Raw genomic sequence first — 21,604 nt, 5'->3', positions numbered from 1 at the left:
GAAGAAATCAAAAGAGGGGAGAAGAAGAGACGGGGCGAGAGAGGAGAGTGAAGTGAGCTAGGGTTCTGAATTGGGGTTTTTGTGAGGATGGATGGGGTCGGGGTGGGCCAGGCTGATGTGTCGGACTCACCCGAGCGCGCCTAGGCCGCCCTATATTCGCCCTACGTTTGGGCTGGATATGAGGGGCGCCAGACAACCTAGAGGTTTGAGGCGATTCAAGGCGCCCATCTGGGTCGTGTTTTTTTACCGGTTAGTGTCTGGGTCGTTCATCCGGGCGTATAAGGGAAGTTTGGGGCGCCCGGGTGTAGATTCTCTAAGGCTTTGTTCGGTTCCAAGGCTGTAAGGCAAACTTGCTGACACTGACGCATTTGATCCACATGTCCATTTGATCGAAACGAACAGAAACAATGGTCCAATGCATCGACGCATTCCCAAATGTGGTCCTCTTAGTGTTCTTCTGGACGTATTTTCGGTCGAATTTACGCCTGCTTTGCGTCCACGCAGACATGAGAGGAACGAGACACGTGTCCCCTCTGTGTCCGCCTCAGGCCCATGTGTCGGCCGACCTACTACCCACCCTAGTCATAGTAAATTCCACACATTCGTTCGGGCTCGTTCATCAGCCACAGGAAACATCTAGGCCTCGTCCTTTTTAAATGGCAAGCATACGGGGTGCCGCCTCATCCACTTCTCCATCCCCACACCAGTCCCCATCTAGCCATGCTTGCTCTCTCGCCGCTCGACACAAGCCCGAACCCTGTCGTCGCGATGGGCTTCTTCGGTCGCAAGCGTGACAAGCACGACCACGAAGCCGGTTCGTCGTGCCGTCCGACCAACTTCAGGTTGGCGTCGTGGGGGACAGCTGAGGGAGTCCTGGATTAAGGGGTCCTCGGGCGTCCGGCCTATATGGCATGGGCTGGACTGATGGGCTATGAAGATACAAGATAGAAGACTTCTTCCCGTGTCCGGATGGGACTCTCCTTTGCGTGGATGGCAAGCTTGGCGTTCAGGTATGTAGATTCCTTCCTCTGTAAACCGACTTTGTACAACCCTAGGCCCCTCCAGTGTCTATATAAACCGGAGGGTTTAGTCCGTAGGGGCAATCACAATCATACAGGCTGGACTTCTAGGGTTTTAGCCATTACGATCTCGTGGTAGATCAACTCTTGTAATACTCATATTGATCAATCAAGCAGGAAGTAGGGTATTACCTCCATAGAGAGGGCCCGAACCTGGGTAAACATCGTGTCCGCTGTCTCCTGTTACCATCGACCTTAGACACACAGTTCGGGACCCCCTACCCAAGATCCGCCGATTTTGACACCGACATTGGTGCTTTCATTGAGAGTTCCGCTGTGATGTTGAAGACATGATTGATGGCTCGCCTTGTTATCAAGGACAGTATCACCTCCGGAGGAGCCCTGGCCTCAGGCAAACCCTCCGGTTGGGCGGCTTTACCATGATCGCCCGTCCGGCCGTTAAGCCGACGATGACTTCTTGGGTCATCGAAAATCGCCTCCGTGTTGACTCCGAATACTCCAAATGGGTGGATCCGACGAAGTTGTCATCTTTAAACGAACTCCTGGATCGCATCGCCGCCTTGGGGGTCGTTATAGACTACGATCGGATTGGGCTTAAACCCGATCAGAGAGAAATCAAATCTCCGCTGGTCACCCATCAGATAGCGGTAGTAGAGGAGCAAAACAACAACTCTTCCTCTATATTGAGGACGAACTATGTTTGGATTTCCAAGCTCGAAGAGCCGGATACCTGTCCACAGAACGACATGCCCTGTCCTCCGAACCTAGAATCGGACGGTGGACCTGAAAAATCGGTTGATATCCCGGAGCCCGGACTATTAAGCTTGGAGGTTTCTCAAACTCCGGATCCCAAATTGGGCCAGGGTTCAGATTTAAAGCCACCCACCCACCCAAATATACGCGATCTCATGTACATACGACAGCAGTCTCAGGAAACAGTCCATCACTTTTGGGCCAGATTCCTCCTTCTCAAAGACAAGATTAAAGATTGCCGCGATGAAGACGCGATCTCAGTATTCTGCAATAATTGCACGGACGAGGGAATCCTCAACGCCATCAACCGCCGTCGCGTATTACACTTTGCTGACTTGGCGGCCATAGTACAGAAGTACTGCGCAATGGAAAGCACCTGGAAAACTCAGACAGCTCGCTGGGAACCATCGGTTCCCACTCAACCCCTCGTCCGGGCAAAAAGGATGCACCCTCGCGGGGCGCCCGACCCAATAGTAAAGAAATCTAAACCCATTACGGGCGCGGAACCGTTCTGGAGGGATGGCTCGATAGGCCATGCAAAATACACACAACACCGGATACCATACCAACCCACAACCTTAGAGCATGTTGGATACTTCGGCAGGTGGCCAAGAGCGGCGAGGATATCCTCACCAAAAATACCTCAGAGCAACACCCCCTGGAAGACGACGACCTCAACGTATTGACGGTCTTTGAGACTTCTGCTTCAAATAATCGGCGCAAAAGGGCCCTCCGCGACCTCGCCGAAGTCTGCCAAGTCGCATCAACAAACCCCTGGAACGACACGGCCATAACTTTCAATGCCAGTGACAAACCAAAATTCCGGACAGTCTGGGCACCAGCCGCCTTGGTCCTCAATCCAATTGTGGACGGCTTTCGTCTCACCAAAGTGCTCATGGACGGCGGCATCGGACTAAACCTCATCTACGCGGATACACTCAACAAAATGGAAATAGATAGGAGACGCATCGAGCAAAGTAGCACAACCTTCCGAGGAATCATTCCCAGTCGGGAGGCGCGATGCGCGGGAAAAATCACACTCGACGTGGTATTCGGCACGCCGGAAAATTATCGGTCCGAAGAGATAACCTTCCAAGTGGCCCCTTTCAACAGTGGATATCACACCCTATTGGGGTGAGATGCATTTACACGCTTCCAAGCTATACCTCATTACGGGTACATGAAGCTCAAGATGCCCGGGCCCAATGGTATTATCACTCTTGCCAGTGATCCGGACATAGCACTCCGCGCCGAAAACAAAACCGCATCCCTCGCCCTCGAGGCATTGTCTGAAGCCCTCACGGCCGAAGAGTTAACCGCACTATGCTCCACGGTGGATAGGGACGATGTAATCCTGGACAAGCGACCCAAATCCACCTCCTTTAAACCAGCAGACGAAATAGTCAAATTTCAAGTCCACCCGACGGACCCCAAGAAAACAGGATCCATTGGGGCACAAACTGGACCCAACGGTTGACGCCGCGCTACGAGAGTTCCGACGCGAGAACTGGGACATATTCGCCCGGCACCCTTCTGATATGCCAGGAATCCCACGCAGGTTGGCCGAACACAGCCTCAATATATTGAAGGGATATAAACCGGTCAAGCAAACACTGCGGCGCTTTTCTGAACCCAAATGCCAAGCTATGGGGGAGGAGCTAGCCAAGTTAATCGAGGCCGGATTCATCAGAGAAATAAAACACCCGGACTGGCTAGCAAACCTGGTGATGGTGCCAAAGAAGGATAAATCCTGGCGCTTGTGCGTCAATTTCAAAGACCTTAATAAGGCCTGCCCTAAGGATCCCTTCCCCCTCCCCCGCATCGACCAGATTATTGATGCTACCGCAGGACACGATTCACTGTGTTTCCTCGATGCATACTCCGGATACCATCAAATCAAAATGAAGAAGTCCGACCAAGCCGCAACGGCATTCATCACCCCATATGGGCCATTCTGCTTCAACACTATGCCCTTCGGGCTCAAAAACGCCGGTGCCACCTACCAACGCATGATTCAAACATGCCTAGAGAAATAGATTGGCAAGACAGTTGAAGCATATGTGGATGACGTCGTCATCAAAACTAGGCATGTCGAGTCATTGATAAACGATCTGCGTTTCACATTCGACAACCTCCGTACATATGACATCAAGCTCAATCCGGAAAAGTGTGTTTTCGGTGTTCCCGCTAGAAAACTGCTGGGCTTCATCGTTTCCAATAGAGGAATTGAGGCAAACCCAGCCAAAATCCGAGCTTTGTCACAATTGGCTACGCCAACAGACCTTAAGCAGGTCCAAAAACTAGCCGGATGTGTGGCAGCTTTAAGCCGCTTTATCTCCAAACTAGGAGAAAAAGCACTGCCACTTTATCGCCTTCTCCGACGCACCGACCACTTTGAGTGGACGGATGCGGCAACGGCCGGACTGGAAGAAATAAAGGCTCTTTTAGCAAGCAACCCAATCCTGGCCGCGCCGAACATTGGCGAACCCATGATATTATACATATCGGCAACTCACCAAGTGGTGAGCGCGGTGCTCGTCGTTGAGCGAGAGGAGGACGGACACAAATTCCTGCTTCAGAAGCTGGTATACTACGTATCCACTGTCCTCACACCATGCAAATCCCGGTACCCTCACTACCAAAATATAGCATACATGGTCTTCATGGCATCCCGGAAGCTACGACACTACTTTCAAGAGTGCTCGATCACGGTGGCTTCCGAAGTACCACTGAATGACATAATAAACAACCGCGATGCCACGGGCCGGATTGCCAAATGGGCCATAGAGCTCCTTCCATTCGACATAACATACAAACCGCGCGGAGCCATTACATCCCAAGTACTGGCTGACTTCGTCGCCGAATGGACAGAGGCTGAACTCCCTAAAGAGTATGACACATATTCCAACTGGGTCATGCACTTCGATGGCTCCAAAATGCTGGGGGGCTTAGGAGCGGGCGTTGTCTTAACGTCCCCCATTGGAGACACAGTTCAGTACGTACTCCAAATATTATACACAGACTCCAACAATGCAGCCGAATACGAGGCCTTATTGCATGGTCTTCGGATGGCTGTCTCCATGGGCATACAACGCCTGGAGGTGCGCGGGGATTCAAACCTCGCAATATCCCAAATAAATGGAGATTTCGATGCCAAAGATCCGAAGATGGCAGCCTATCATAACGCCGTTCTCAAAATGTTGGCTTGATTCGAGGGACTCGAGTTCCATCATGTGGCTCGAGAAAGTAATCAAGCGGCGGACGTCCTCGCTCGCATTGGCGCCAAGCGTGATCCCGTCCCGCCTAACATCTTTCTGGAAAGGCTATTCAAGCCATCCGTGGTGTGGCAAGGGGAAAGCGACAACACCAGTTCAGATCCGATTATACCCCCGGATTCCGAACACGATACCGATATCATCGGGGGCCCAGCCACCGAAATAACACCATCGGCCCATCTTATAATGGCGGAATTGCCCCATGGAACGAACCCTTCTTGGCCTACTTTAATAGGCGAGAGCTCCCTGAGGATCAGAATGAGGCTCGCTGCATCGTCCGGTGCTCGAAAGCCTACAAGGTCCATAACGGAGAGCTCTACAAGAAAAGCGCTACCGGAGTACTTCAAAAGTGCATCTCTGAAGAACAGAGGCGGTAGCTCTTGGCTGAAATCCATGCTGGCCTTGGTGGTCACCACGCCACAGCTCAGGCTCTTGTAAGTAAGGCCTTCCGTACAGGTTTCTATTGGCCGACGGCCCAAGCAGATGCACAGGACCTTGTCCAACGTTGTGTCGGATGCCAGCTTTTCGCCAATCAAAGCCATATGCCACCCACCACTCTACAAACAATCCCCATTACTTGGCCTTTCGCGGTCTGGGGGCTTGATATGGTCGGACCCCTTAAAGGAGGAAGCCATAAGAAAAAATATCTGTTGGTCATGGTAGATAAATTCACTAAGTGGATAGAGGCCAAACCAGTTAAAACGGCCAAAGTTGGACCAGTAATAGACTTCATATCCGGTGTTGTGCACCGTTATGGCGTCCCGCACAACATTATTACTGATAACGGCTCCAATTTTACAGCCGATGAGGTGAAAACCTCGTGTGCTAATCTGGGCATTAAGCTCGATTACGCCTCCGTCTATCAGCCGCAAACAAACGGTCAAGTCGAACGAGCTAATGGTCTTATTATGAGCGGCATTAAGCCTAGACTAGTGCGGTCTTTGAAAGAACCAGACAAGCACTGGGTTGAGGAGCTTGACTCTGTACTCTGGGGGCTGCGGACCACGCCCAATCGTACTACCAGATACACACCGTTCTTCATGGTGTACCGCGCAGAGGCCGTGTTGCCCTGCGACATTATTCATGACTCACCTCGAGTGCGCATGTATGAAGTGAGAGAGAGAGGCCGAGCTTGATCGACAGGATAGGTTAGATATCCTGGAGGAGGAGTGCGACATTGCAAAAGCCCGTTCCGCACTGTATCAACAACATGCTCGCAGATATCAAAGCAGAGAAGTGCAGGCCAAGACGTATAATGTTGGCGAACTTGTTCTACGCTTGCCAGAGAAGAAAAAGGACAAACTCAAGCCCAAGTGGGAGGGTCCCTTCATCATTGACGAAGTTCTCACTGGAGGAGCGTACCGCCTGCGTAATGCATCAGATAATCGCTTAGAGGCGAACCCATGGAACGCTGCCAGACTCCGAAGATTCTACGCCTAGAGCCGAACTCTTTGTTCGTCTTCTTCTCCCTTTTGTTTCCATTACTTTTTCCTCTCTTTCGTTTTTTTAGCTTTAAGCTCTTGTGCGGCTAAACCGCGCACCTATGACGTACACATCCTTAAATATGTACGCCCGTAATACCTGGGGGCTTATTGTACAGAAGCTTAATCTTATTTTCCGGGCTCAAGCTCACCACATATGTGTCTTTTCCTCATATGTACCTTTTCTTCGCCATTATATGCATCGTTATGACTTAAGTTTTGGCCAAGCTGGGTTGCTTGGCTCTTGTGCTTATGCCCTACATTCCCGTTTGTTTGGCTAGGGCATAAAGGGAGCACCTCTGCGATTGTTACTGCCAGGTCATCCGAATGTGTACCTCAGACTGGGTGAAGCCGAAAGCTAGCGTTCTTAAGGGAATATTCGGTCGGCGGACTAAAGATGTTTTCACACTCATTACACTATGAACCCCCAGATGTCACGTATACTGTGATTTTTCAATCACAGTTCGGGCATGCACATTAACGCATGTTCACCCAGGGAAAGGAACCCTTAACGGAACTATTCTCTCTGGAAGATGTTTCTTACAATTACAATGTAATATAACATAGCTAGCCGGATACAACTTGTCTGTTTAAGCAACTATGACCCCTACGCCTGGTTTCCATGCAAACCCCGGTCTATCTTGCCGTTCAGGTATTCGGAACACTCTGTACCCTCGGGTCCAAAGGTCGAAGCGAAAAGGTCTGCCGTGACAATCATTTTACCATCCTGCTAGGGACAAATATGTCAAGGAATGTACATAGTCACTTGGACTCAAAAATTTCCTCCTCTATGCCATCTAACAGGTTGTCTAACTTACAATCCTGTTGGGAATATTTTGCGGCTACTTTTACTTGGTCATATACCAAACTAACGGGAATTTCTTTCCCATCTGACCCTAGAGGTCCAACCCGGGCCATATGATTCAGATCAAGCTTGGTATAATGTGTTTTTACCATGGCCCAGGCCTCTCGCGCACCTTCTCAGCAGGCAGATATCTTCCATAATCGGAAACGCCACCGCACTCCTCTGAATAGCTGCACAAGCTCCTCCATACTTCCTGGAGGGGAGATGGATGGCCACAAGGCCTTGGCAACACTCCGCATTGCCTGCCGAGCTCACTTGTGCATTTGCGACAGCTCTTGCAGCAGATCGCCTGAAGATCCGGGCATTTCCTCTTCGGGGCGGCCAGTCAGCATACCTACAGACATAAAGCTATCAGCTCCTTTCCTCGCCGAATTACACGGAGGTAAGTTCGAAAGCATACTGAATATGCCGCCTCGTAGCCTCTTATTTTCCTTCACGAAGTCAGCAATCTGGGCTCGAACATCTTTCAGTTCTTCGCCCAGCAGGGTGTTGGAATCCTGCAGCTTGTTTTTATCCTCCCTGACCCGTTTCAGCACACGTTCGCCCGCGGCCAGTAGTCTTTTGGCTTCTTGTTCACCCGCTTGCACAACTTTCAGCTCCTCCTTCAGTTGATCTGATGATCCTGCCATGAGTTGTGCAACAGTGTTAGTATTGCTGGTATATGATTATATTTTCTCGATGGAGGGGAACATTACCAGGCGATGCCTTCTTGGATTTCCCTAGTTCGGCGGTAGTAGCAGTTAGCTGGGTCCGACACTTTTCTAGTTCTTGAGACAACAGGTTGTTCTTCTCCGTAAGCACCTAGTTATACAACGTTCCTTAAATCAGTTGTATCAACTGCTTCAAGTCTCGCGGGCTACTGGTATATGATTATCAAATCTGTACAATGTGTACTTACCCGCATATCCTTCAGATGCTAGTCTGTGGCTCTGGTAAGCCCATCCCGAGCAGCTCGAAAGTATGCATCAGCCGAGTTAAAGGCATTGAATGCCTCTTTTGTAAAGCCAGGGTCGCGAAGAGCGGCCCTCCGATGCTGTTGATTCATGGCACTCTCCACTTCAGAGTTTGTGACGGATACATCATCCGAATCCTCTATAGGAGGACAGTTCGACGTCACTCCTGTATCAGCCCCCGCCCTAGAGGCAAGGTCTGGAACCTGACTGGTGGAGACATGACCGGTAGGATCCCCGAACATAGTCCGGCGAACGCTCTTCCTGATAAAGACGCAGCAGACAATGTCACAGTTTGATGTGACTGCCAGGGGGCATATTTGAAAAAAGCCATACCTCTTTGATGAAGGCTCTGCCGTATTGTCATTTGCCTTCCTCTTCGAAGACGTGCCCGGCGCGGGCGCCGCTCCTTTAGGAGATGCCTCTGGTGCAGCATGACGCGTCGAGTGCCTCCCCTTTGGAGCACGGAACAGTGCGATGGGTGAGGTGCAATGAGGAAGCTCTTTTGAAGGAGATGTCTCCCGATTAATTACATGCGAAGCAGGAAGGAGGCCGGGATAGTCGGCCACGATGGAAACTTCTGTGCCGTCATAGCTCGCCTGGTAGAATACTCCCTCTTCGAGCTCTACAAATATGTCTAGATCCTCTTCGAATCCGGGGTCAAGGTCCCGGTTATGATCCTCTGGCTGTGGAGCGGGGCTATGGATCCCCGCAGTAACCTTCCGCTATTCCTGTTACAAATGGATGGGTTAATGCCAATTACACGTGACTCAGGGAGAGGATTGAGTAAAGTGGTGGGATTAAGACTCACCCAGCTTGGAGGACTATACATGGAAAATCCATCTCGGCGTTTAAGACGAGTGAACTCCTCTTTTTCCCCTTTATACAGTTCGGCCAATATTTTGGCCAAGGCGGCGGGGGTGTCCAGACCCTTCCGACCACAACGTGAGGCATCATCTTCCCCATTATAGTGCCACATAGGGAGCCCGCTGAACTGGAGCGGCTGCACACCCTGCACTATGGAAGTCGCCATTACTTCGATTATTGATAATCCGGACTGGACGAGTGCCCTTATCTTGCCCATTAACTGATGGACTTCCGCGCTTCTTCCTCCTCGAGGTTCCGAGGGCGCCCGCTGTGGCGTTTCTTCAATGGAGCACTGGAAAACTCGGGAAGACCCATTCGGGTTGCGTCGGGGAGAGCGACGTCCTCAATATAGAACCACTCTAAGGGCCACTCTTCGGATGCCTTCTTCCGTGTGCCGGACAGGTATCCGGTCCCGACTATGCGCCACACCTCGACACCGCCTGAGGGAGTCCTGGATTAGGGGGTCCTCGGACAGCCGGACTATATCCTTTGGCCGGACTGTTGGACTATGAAGATATAGGATTGAAGACTTCGTCCCGTGTCCAGGTGGGACTCTCCTTTGCGTGGAAGGCAAGCTTGGCAATTTGGATATGTAGATCTCCTCCCTTGTAACCGACTCTGTGTAACCCTAGCCCCCTCCGGTGTCTATATAAACCGGAGGGTTTAGTCCGTAGGAAAACAACAATCATAATCATAGGCTAGCTTCTAGGGTTTAGCCTCTACGATCTCGTGGTAGATCAACTCTTGTAATACTCATATTATCAAGGTCAATCAAGCAGGAAGTAGGGTATTACCTCCGTCGAGAGGGCCCGAACCTGGGTAAATATTGTGTCCCCCGCCTCCTGTTACCATCCGCCTTAGACGCACAGTTCGGGACCCCCTACCCGAGATCCGCCGGTTTTGACACCGACATTGGTGCTTTCATTGAGAGTTCCACTGTGCCATCATCATAAGGTTTGATGGCTCGTCTCGTTGTCAAGGACAACATCACCTCTGGGGGAGCCCTGGCTGTAGGCCAAACTCTCTGACTAGGCGGCTTCGTCATGACCGCCCGTTCGGCCGTTGCGCCGACGATGACTTCTCGGGTCATCAAAAATAGCCTCCACGTCGGCTCGGGATTCGCCGAGCAGATGGATCCAATGGAGCTCTCTTCCTTGAACGAGCTCTTGGATCGCATCGCCGCCTTGGGAGTCGCTACGAACTATGATCGGATCAGGCTTAAACCCGACCAATGGGAGATTAACTCTCCGCCGGTCACCCATCAGATAGCGGTGGTGGAGGAGCAATGCAGCGATTCTTCCTCTATCTTGAGGACAAACTATGTCCGGATTCCTGAGCTCTCCGAGCCGGATACCCGTCTACGGGAGGACATGGCCCATGCTTTGAACTTAGAATCAGACAGCGGGTCAGACCTATTAGGCAACATCCCGAAGCCCGAACTGCCAAGCTCGGAAACTCCTCCGCCCCTGGGTCCCAGATCGGGTCGGGGTTCAGACCTAAATCTACCCACCCACCCAGATATAAGTGATCTTTCCCACATTAGACAAGATCCCCAAGAGACAGTACATCACTATTGGGCCAGATTCCTCCTTGTAATGAGCAAGGTTAAGGACTGTCGCGAGGAAGACGCAATTTCATTCTTTTGCAAAAGTTGCACGGACAAGGGAATCCTCAACGCCATAAGTCGCCGTGACATAGCACACTTCGCTGACTTGGCGGCCATAGTACAGAAGTACTGTGCGATGGAAAGCGCCTAGAAAACCCAAACAAAATTCTGGGATCCTCCGGCTCTCACTAAACCCCCCCGTCCGAACTAAAAGGGTGTACTCTCGTAAGTCACCCGATCCAATTACAAAGAAACAAAAGCCCACTATAGGGCGTGGAACCGTATTGGAGGGATGGCTCAATGGGCCATGCAAAATTCACAGTACAGTGGATACCATGCCAACACATAGCCTTAGAGCATGTTGGGTACTCCGGCAGGTGTCCAAGAGCGGCGAGGATATCCTCATCAACAATGCAACAGAGCACCATCCCGTGGAAAATAACAATACAGTATTGACAATCTTTGAGACCTTCGCCTCAAATAATAGGCGTAAGCGAGCACTCCGCAGCCTTGCCGAAGTCTGCCATGTGGCAGCAATAAATCCATGGAGCGACACGGCTATAACCTTCAATGCCAGTGACGAACCTAAATTCCGAACAGCCCGAGCACCAGCCGCCTTGGTCCTTAGTCCAATTGTGGACGGCTTCCGGCTTACTAAAGTGCTCATGGACGGCGGTAGCAGATTAAACCTCATCTATGAGGAGACTCCTCGAAAAATGGAAATAGACAAGAACCGCATCGAGCAAAGCAGCACGACCTTCAGAGGAATCATCCCTAGTCGGGAGGCACGATGTGTAGGAAAAATCACACTAGATGTGGTATTCGGCACGCCGGAGAATTATAGGTCCGGAGAAATCACATTCCAAGTGGCCCCGTTCAGTAGCGGATACCACACCCTTCTAGGGCGGGAAGCATTCACGATCTTCCAAGCTATACCCCATTACGGGTACATGAAGCTCAAAATGCCCGAGTCCAATGGAATCATCACTCTAGCTAGTGATCCGGACATAGCACTCCGCGCCGAAAATAAAACCGCCGCACTAGCCCTCGAGGCTTTATCCGAAGCCCTTGCGGCTGAAGAACTAACCGCGCTGCACTCCACAGTGGACAGGGACGACGTGATACTCGACAAAAGACCCAAGTCCACCTCTTTTAAACCAGTGGACGAAATAGTCAAATTCCAAGTCCACCTAACGGACCCTACAAAAACATCATCCATCGGGGCACAGTTAAACCCCACAGTAGACGCCGCACTACGGGAGTTCTTGCACGAGAATTGGGACATCTTCGCCTGGCATCCTTCAGACATGCCAGGAATCCCACGCAGGCTAGCCGAGCATAGCCTTAACATTCTAAAGGGGTTCAAGCCGGTCAAGCAGACTCTTCGGCGTTTCTCTGAACCTAAGCGACAAGCAATGGGAGAGGAGCTAGCCAAGTTACTTGAGGCCGGATTCATTAGAGAAATAAAACATCCGGACTAGCTAGCAAACCTGGTGATGGTACCAAAGAAGGACAAATCCTGGTGCCTATGTGTCGATTTCAAGGACCTTAACAAGGCTTGCCCCAAGGATCCCTTCCCCCTCCCCCGCATCGATCAAATTATCGACGCTACCGCAGGACACGACTCATTGTGTTTCCTCGACGCATACTCCGGATACCATCAAATTAAGATGGCGGAGTCCGATCAAGCCGCAACAGCATTTATCACTCCATACGGCCCCTTCTGTTTTAACACCATGCCTTTCGGGCTCAAAAACGCCGTTGCAACCTATCAAAGCATGGTTCAGACATGCCTGGAAACACAAATTGGCAAAACAGTGGAGGCATACGTAGACGACGTGGTCATCAAAACCAGACATGTCGAATCCTTAATAGATGACCTGAGGCTCACGTTCGACAATCTCCGAACATATGACATCAAGCTCAATCCGGAAAAATGCATTTTCGGCGTGCCCGCCGGAAAGCTCTTGGGCTTCATCGTCTCCAGTAGAGGAATTAAAGCAAATCCGGCTAAAATCGGAGCTCTGTCACAGTTGGCTATCCCAATAGACCTCAAGCAAATCCAAAAATTAACTGGATGCGTGGCTGCCTTAAGCCGCTTTATCTCCCGATTAGGAGAAAATGCACTACCCCTTTATCGCCTTCTTCGATGCACCGAACACTTTGAGTGGACGGATGCGGCCACGGCTGGATTGGAAGAAATAAAAGCCGTTTTGGCCACCAACCCAATCTTGGCCGCGCCAAATGTCGGCGAACCAATGTTGTTATATATAGCGGCAACACACCAAGTTGTAAGCGCGGTGTTCATCGTCGAACGAGAGACGGACGGACACAAGTTCCCGCTTCAAAAGTCGGTATACTATGTATCCACTGTCCTCACTCCATGCAAATCACGGTACCCACACTATCAAAAGATAGCATACGCGGTCTTCATGGCATCCCGAAAATTACGACACTACTTTCAAGAGTGTTCAATTACGGTGGCCTCGGAAGTACCACTCAACGACATAATAAATAACCGCGATGCCACGGGCCGGATTGCTAAATGGGCTATCGAGCTCCTCCCGTTCGACATAACATATAAACCACGGCGAGCCATTAAGTCACAAGTACTGGCCAATTTCGTCGCCGAATGGACGGAAGCTGAACTCCCTAAAGAGTACGGCGCGTACTCCAATTGGATCATGCACTTTGAAGGTTCAAAGATGCTGGCTGGTCTGGGGGGCAGGCATCGTCCTGACATCCCCCACCGGAGATACAGTCTAATACGTACTCCAAATATTATACACAGACTCCAACAATGTAGCAGAATATGAGGCCTTGTTGCACGGTCTCCGGATGGCAGTCTCCATGGGCATTCGACGCCTAGAGGTGTGTGGGGATTCGAACCTCGCAATATCTCAAATAAATGGAGACTTTGACGCCAAGGACCCAAAAATGGCGGCTTACCGCAAAGCCATCCTCAAAATGTCAGCTCGGTTCGAGGGGCTTGAATTCCACCACGTGGTTCGGGAAAACAATCAAGCGGCGGATATCCTCGCTCACATCGGCACTAAGCGCGACCCTGTCCCACCTAATATCTTCTTGGAAAGGCTGTTTAAGCCATCCGTGGTATGGGAAGGAGAGACCGACAACAACAGTCCGGACCCGGCCACATTACAAGATACCGAACACTCTGACATAATCGGAGGCTCCGCCACCGAAATAACGTCTTCGGCCCACGTGATTATGGCTGTCATCGCCCCGTGGACAAAACCCTTCTTGGACTATCTAACTAGGCAAGAACTCCCTGAGGATCCAAACGAGGCACGTTGCATTGTGCGGCGGTCTAAAGCCTACAAGGTCCACGAGGGAGAGCTTTACAAGAAAAGCGCTACCGGAGTACTTCAAAGGTGCATCTCCGAAGAGGAAGGACGGCCACTTTTGGCAGAAATTCATGCTGGACTTGGCGGCCGCCACGCTGCAGCTCGGGCCCTTGTAAGCAAGGCCTTCCGTACATGTTTTTACTGGCCGACGGCCCGAGCAGACGCACAGGACCTCGTTCAACGTTGCGTCGGTTGCCAGCTTTTTGCAAACCAAAGCCATATGCCACCTACCGCTCTCCAAACAATCCCCATTACTTGGCCCTTTGCGGTCTGGGGGCTTGATATGGTCGGACCCCTTAAAGGGGGAAGCCATAAGAAAAAAAATACTTATTGGTCATGGTGGATAAATTCACCAAATGGATAGAAGACAAACCAGTTAAAACGGCCAAGTCCGGACCAGTGATAGACTTCATATCCGGGGTTGTACACCGTTACGGCGTCCCCCACAGCATCATCACCGACAACGGCTCGAACTTTACAGCCGACGAGGTAAAAATTTGGTGCAGCAACATGGGCATCAAGCTCGATTATGCTTCTGTCTATCACCCGCAAACTAACGGTCAAGTCGAGCGAGCAAATGGTCTTATCATGAGCGGCATTAAACCCAGATTAGTGCGATCCTTGAAGGAATCAGATACGCACTAGGTAGAGGAGCTCGACTCCGTACTATGGGGGCTGCGGACCACGCCGAATCGCACTACCGGATACACACCATTCTTTATGGTGTACGGCGCAGAGGTGGTACTGCCTTGCGACATAATTCATGACTCACCTCGAGTGCGCATGTATGAAGAGAAAGAAGCCGAGCTTGATCGACAGGACAGTTTGGACGCCCTGGAGGAGGAGCGTGACGTGGCAAAAGCCCGTTCCGCATTCTATCAGCAACAGGCTCGACGGTATCAAAGCAGAGAAGTACGGGCCAAAACTTATAACGTTGGCGAACTCATTCTACGCCTACCGGAGAAGAAAAAGAACAAGCTCAAGCCCAAATGGGAAGGCCCCTTCGTTATTGACAAGGTTCTGACCGGTGGAGCGTACCGTCTGCGGGATGCATCAGACAATCGACTCGAGCCAAACCCATGGAACACAGCCAGACTCTGAAGGTTCTACGCCTAGTGCCGGACTATGTGTTTGTCTCCTTACCTCCGTCAATTTTTTACATATCCGTTATCTGTCTTTTCTCTCTTTCTTTCTTTCCCTTTTTCTTCACGACCTTGAAAGGTTAAAATGTGTCGTGACTACACAATCTTGACGCGCTAGCCGTGCTCATTATACCTGGGGGCTTCTTCTACAGAAGCTTAATATCACTATGTTCTGGGCTCCATGCCCCCTGCACATGTGTTACTTTTCCACATGTACCTTTTATTCGCCATTATATGCATCGATATGACTTAAGTTTTGGCCAAGCTGGGTTGCCTGGCTCTTGTGTTTATGCCCTACGTTCCCGTTAATTCGGCTAGGGCATAAGGGGAGCACCTCTGCGATTGTTACTGCCGGATCAGCCGGATGTGTACCTTAGACTGGGTGAAGCCGAAAGCTAGCATTCTTAAGGGAATATTCGGTCGGTGAACAAAAGATGACTTTTATTTATTGTAATACATGTCCCCAGATGTTTATATCCCGCGTCTCTTTTCATAGTTCGGACATGCACATTAATGCATGCGTACCCAGGGAAAGGAACCCTTAATGGAACTATTCTCCCTGGAAGATGTTTCTTACTATCCATGTAATATAACATATCTAGTTGGGTACTTGTCTATTCAAGCACTTATGACCCCTACGCCTGGTTTCCACGCGTACCCCGGTTTTTACATAACTGAGCGGGTATTCCGATACACTCCGGACTATACCTGGCCATGGGAAGCCCGGCCCGGCCAGCCTGGCCCGACCCGGCCCGAAAAATCCCGACCAGGCCCGGCCCGACGCTGCTCCCGGGCCGGGCTCGGGCCTAGATTTTGAGCCCAATGGCCGGGCCGGGCCGGGCCCGGGCCCGTCGTTTTTGCACTTTTCTGAAGGTCGGGCCGGGCCGGCCCGGAGCCTGACGGGCTTTTCTGTGTTCGGGCCGGGCTTGGGCCCAGAAAACAGGCCCGATGGCCGGGCCGGGCCGGGCCCGGGCCTGGGTTTTTTGCATCGGGCTTGGCTAGGCCCGGCCCGAAGCCCGGCCCGGCCCGAGGTATGGCCAGGTCTACTCCGGACTGTCAGGTCCGGAGGTCGAAGCGAAAAGGTCCGCCATGACAAATGATTTACAATCCGGCTAGGGATAATATATGTCACTTGAAGTACACAGTCACTTAGACTGACTAAATTCTTCTTCTATACCATCCAACAAGCTATCTAGCCTACAATCCTGTTGGGAATACTTTGTAGCTAATTTTACTTGGTCATACACCAAACTGACGGGGATCTCTTTCCCATCAGACCCCACAGGTCCGACCTCGGCCATGTGGTTCGGGTCAGCCTTGGTATATCGCGTCTTCCCCATGGCCCAGGCTTCCCTTGCACCTTATCGGCAGGCTGATATCTTCCATAATCGGAAGCGCCGCTGCGCTCCCTTGAGCTTCTCTACAAGCTCCCCCATGCCTCCTGGCAGGGAGGCAGATGGCCACAAGGCTTGGGCAATGCCCTGCATCACCTGCCGAACTTGTTCGTGCAGTTGTGAGAGCTCTGGCAGAAGATCACCGGCAGACCCGGGCATTTCCTCTGCGGGACGACCCGTCAGCATACCTACAGATATAACTCTGTTAGCCGGTTTCTTCGCCGATGTAACACCCCGGATGTGATTTTCCATATTTGTAACTCCAACTCTTGCCATTTTCGGCTATGTGTTATGATATTCCCTCCGTGGTTGGGTTTTTGTCTTTCGTTTTGCATTTTGTTCATGTTATGCATTTCATTCCATGTCATCATGTGCATCGCATTTGCATACGTGTTCGTCTCATGCATCCGAGCATTTTCCCCGTTGGCCGTTTTGTAATCCGAAACTCCCACATGCACCGGCGCACCCCTCTTGTCTCTTTTCGTGAGTGGGTGTTAAACATTCTCGGAATGGACCGAGGTTTGCCAAGTGGCCTTGGTACACCACCGGTAGACCACTTGTCAAGTTTCGTTCCATTTGGAGGCCGTTTGATGCTCCAATGGTTAACCGGGTAACCGCAAAGGCCTCTTGTGTGTTGCAGCCCAACACCCCTCCAAACAGCCCATAGCCCATCCAAACCCCCTCCATGCTCTCGGTCGTTCGATCACGATCGTGTGGGCGAAAACCGCTCCTCATTTGGAGTCTCCTAGCTCCCTCTACCTATAATATGTGACCCCCTTCGAAATCTCGCAGTCCAAACCCTAGCCCCTTCCCCACTCCGCCGCCGGACACGTCCGGTCCACGCCGGACAGAAGCCGCGCTGCCCGCGGCCAACCGGAGAGCGCCACGTGGCCCCGGCCACCGCGCGCCGCCACCGGCCCGCCAGGCCCGCGCGGGGCCCTCCCGGCCCGCATCTCCGCCGCCCGCGTCCCGACCTCCAGCGCCGCCCGCGCCCCCGGCCCCCGCCGCCCGGTCGCCGCCTCCCGCCGCCCGCGCCCAGCGTCGCCGGTCGCGAACCTCGCCGCCTCGTCGCCGCCCGCCGCGCCGAGCTCGCCGCCGCCCTCGCCGTCCGGTCCCGCCATCGCCGCCGCCCTCGCCGTCCGGTCCCGCCATCGCCGCCGCCGGCTCCAGATCCGGGCGCCCCCGCCGCCTTGGCCATCTTCGACGCCCTCTCCGGCCTTCTCTGGCCACCGCCGCACCGTCTCCAGCGAGCACCTCCGGCTGCCTCGGTTCGCGTGCAAACCCTAGATCTGAGCAGGTTGACCCCGAAATTCCTCGCAAGTCCCTTTTGTGTCACATTATGTTGCCCTGTTCATCACATCATATCTCTTTACATACTGCTCCGATTTCTGCATGTAATATGTCAAAATGTTCATCATGAGATGCTCTTCATTTCGTTTCATTGTGCCATGCTTGTTTGAGTTCATCTTGATCCCTAAATCGTTGTTGCAAGAGTGCTATATGATGTTTACTGCTGTTACTTATCAGATTATGATGTTTTGTCATTTTTGTTGCATTTGATGTGTGCATCTTATGAGCATGAGCTCTACATGTGTTTTGAACTATGCCATGTCTTCTTTACAGAGGTTCTTGACATGTATTTTTGTGATCTATGTGGTGACTAGCACAAGCATGTAAACTAGGCTTCGTGATGTTGCTGTTTTCAGGGACTTAGGATTTTGCCAAGTCCTTTTCCTGCTGTTATTTTTATGCCATGTATCCATGTTGCTACAGTGAGATCCATACTTCTTTTGGGTATATTTAGTAAGGATGTTTTGGACATATAGATGTGCTCTATCCATCCATTACCCTGTTTGCAATTATGGAGTGCCCTAGCATGTCTCAATCTTGCTCTACTTCTGCTATAAAATGTTCCTGGCAGAATGTTAACATGCTATTCAATTTTGCCATGGATGTTGCTAGTGATCCATGCATGCTAGGAACTTGCTCTTGCCATGGTTAGCTTCATGAAAATGTGTTCTTTCTATTGGTATGCTTGTTTTGTCATGCAATTCTTTGTGATGAGTGAATCGAGCTCGCAAAGATGCCTTTGTAAATTCTGTTAATGCCATGCTCTGTTTTCTGCTTGTCTGAATCTGGTAATAAAACTTGCTATGTTTATATGGGTGTCATCATATCTTCTGGGCCTTTTTGGCTCATGATCAGTAAGGGACTTTTGTTCTATGCATTTAGTAGATTCATGCCATGCCTTGTTTTGCTATGATATGTTCCTGTAGCTTGCTGTTTGCTTGCTCTAAACATGGCTTCCTGACATTATTTCTGGCATGTTAGTATTTTCTCCAAGTCTGTGAAGCTGATATCTTTTGCACTTTTGCCATGCTTGTTTGAACCTTCTCTGGTGTGATTTAGCCGTAGCTCAGTGTTCATGTTTTGTCAAGCATCTTGAGTATATCACTGTCATATGCTTTGTTGTTATGTTGGAGTGCAGTAGCTTAGTTTCTTGTTGCATACTAAGTGGCATCATGCTGTTAATCGCATAATTGTGCCGTCCTTGTTTTGCTTGTCATTTGCAAACCGTGCATCCGATTCCGGTGATACTTATATCGATTTCAACCGAACTCATCTCATCTTTCCAGCGGCATACTTGGTTTGCCAAGTTGATGCCTTGTTCATCTTTTCCCTTCCGGAGCACGCATATGCATTGCATATCACATCTCGCATATCATGCCATGTATTGCATCATGTTGCTTGTGCATTTCCCGTGATTGATTGTTGGTCCTTTGCTTGTGTTCTTGTTTTGGGTAGAGCCAGGAGACGAGAATGCTTACGAGGAACCTGTTGAGAACGCTTACGAGGATCAAGCTTTCGACAACTCTGAGAACCTTGCAGGCAAGATGACCATACCCTCGAAATCACTTCTATCATTGCTTGCTAGTTGTTCGCTCTATTGCTATGCCGCGCTACCTACCACTTGCTATATCATGCCTCCCATATTGCCATGTCAAGCCTCTAACCCACCTTTCCTAGCAAACTGTTGTTTGGCTAAGTTACCGCTTTTGCTCAACCCTTCTTATAGCGTTGCTAGTTGCAGGTGAAGTTGAAGTTGGTTCCATGTTGGAACATGGATATTTTGGCATATCACAATATCTCTTACTTAATTAATGCATCTATATACTTGGTAAAGGGTGGAAGGCTCGGCCTTATGCCTGGTGTTTTGTTCCACTCTTGCCGCCCTAGTTTCCGTCATACCGGTGTTATATTCCTTGATTTTTGCGTTCCTTACGCGGTTGGGTGATTTATGGGACCCCCTTGATAGTTCACTTTGAATAAAACTCCTCCAGCAAGGCCCAACCTTGGTTTTACATTTGCCTACCTAAGCCTTTTCCCTTGGGTTTTCGCGAGCCCGAGGGTCATCTTATTTTTACCCCCCGGGCCAGTGCTCCTCCGAGTGTTGGTCCAAACTAGAGCACCGTGCGGGACCGTCCCTTGGCAACTTGGGTTACGTTGGTACCTGTACGCTTAGCTTATCCGGTGTGCCCTGAGAACGAGATATGTGCAGCTCCTATCGGGATTTGTCGGCACAGCGGGTGGTCTTGTTTACCCATTGACGAAATGTCTTGTTAACCGGGATTCCGAGACTGATCGGGTCTTCCCGGGAGAAGGAATATCCTTTGTTGACCGTGAGAGCTTGTGATGGGCTAAGTTGGGACACCCCTGCAGGGTATTATCTTTCGAAAGCCGTGCCCGCGGTTATGTGGCAGATGGGAATTTGTTAATGTCTGGTTTTAGAGAACTTGACACTTGACTTAATTAAAATACATCAACCGCGTGTGTAGCCGTGATGGTCTCTTTTCGGCGGAGTCCGGGAAGTGAACACAGTTTGGGTTATGTATGAACGTAAGCAGTTTCAGGATCACTTCTTGATCATTTCTAGCTTCGCGACCGTTGCGTTGCTCCTCTTCTCGCTCTTATTTGCGTATGTTAGCCACCATATATGCTTAGTGCTTGCTGCAGCTCCACCTCATTACCCCATCCTTCCTATAAGCTTAAATAGTCTTGATCTCGCGGGTGTGAGATTGCTGAGTGCTCGTGACTCACAGATTCTACCAAAACAGTTGCAGGTGCCGACGATACCAGTGCAGGTGACGCAACCAAGATCAAGTGGGAGTTCGACGAGGAACTTGGTCGTTACTATGTTTCGTTTCCTGATGATCAGTAGTGGAGCCCAGTTGGGACGATCGGGGATCTAGCATTTGGGGTTGTCTTCTTTCATTTTGGTTCCGTAGTCGGACCTTGATTGTACTCTGAATGATGTATGTTTAATTTATGTATTGTGTGAAGTGGCGACTGTAAGCCAACTCTTTATCCCATTCTTGTTCATTACATGAGATTGTGTGAAGATGACCCTTCTTGCGACAAAACCACCATGCGGTTATGCCTCCAAGTCGTGCCTCGACACGTGGGAGATATAGCCGCATCGTGGGCGTTACAGCCGAACTCTATGAAGGTTCATTCAAGCACTTACTAAAAATGCCGCGTCGAAGCCTCTTATTCTCCTTTACGGAGTCAGCAAGCTGGGCCCGAACATCTTTTAGTTCAACGCCCAGCCGGATATTGGCATCTTGGAGATCATTCTTCTCCTGCCTAACTTGCTTAAGCACACGCTCGCCAGCCTTTAACTGTCGTTGAGCATGTTGCTCATCCCCTCGCACGACCTCCGGATTCATTCCGGGATCATCTGCAGAATATATTGTTAAATTTGCATGCATGCCGCATACTAACCGGTACATGTCATTATTTTTGATAGAGACAAGTGTTACCAGAGGGGGCCTTCTCGGACTCCTTCATTGCGGCAACTGCGGCCCG

The sequence above is a fragment of the Triticum aestivum genome, chromosome 7D, assembly GCF_018294505.1.
Source record: "Triticum aestivum cultivar Chinese Spring chromosome 7D, IWGSC CS RefSeq v2.1, whole genome shotgun sequence".
NCBI classification, from domain to species: domain Eukaryota; kingdom Viridiplantae; phylum Streptophyta; class Magnoliopsida; order Poales; family Poaceae; genus Triticum; species Triticum aestivum.
The sequence above is the reverse complement of the archived record's forward strand: the minus strand, read 5'-3'. Positions refer to the sequence as shown.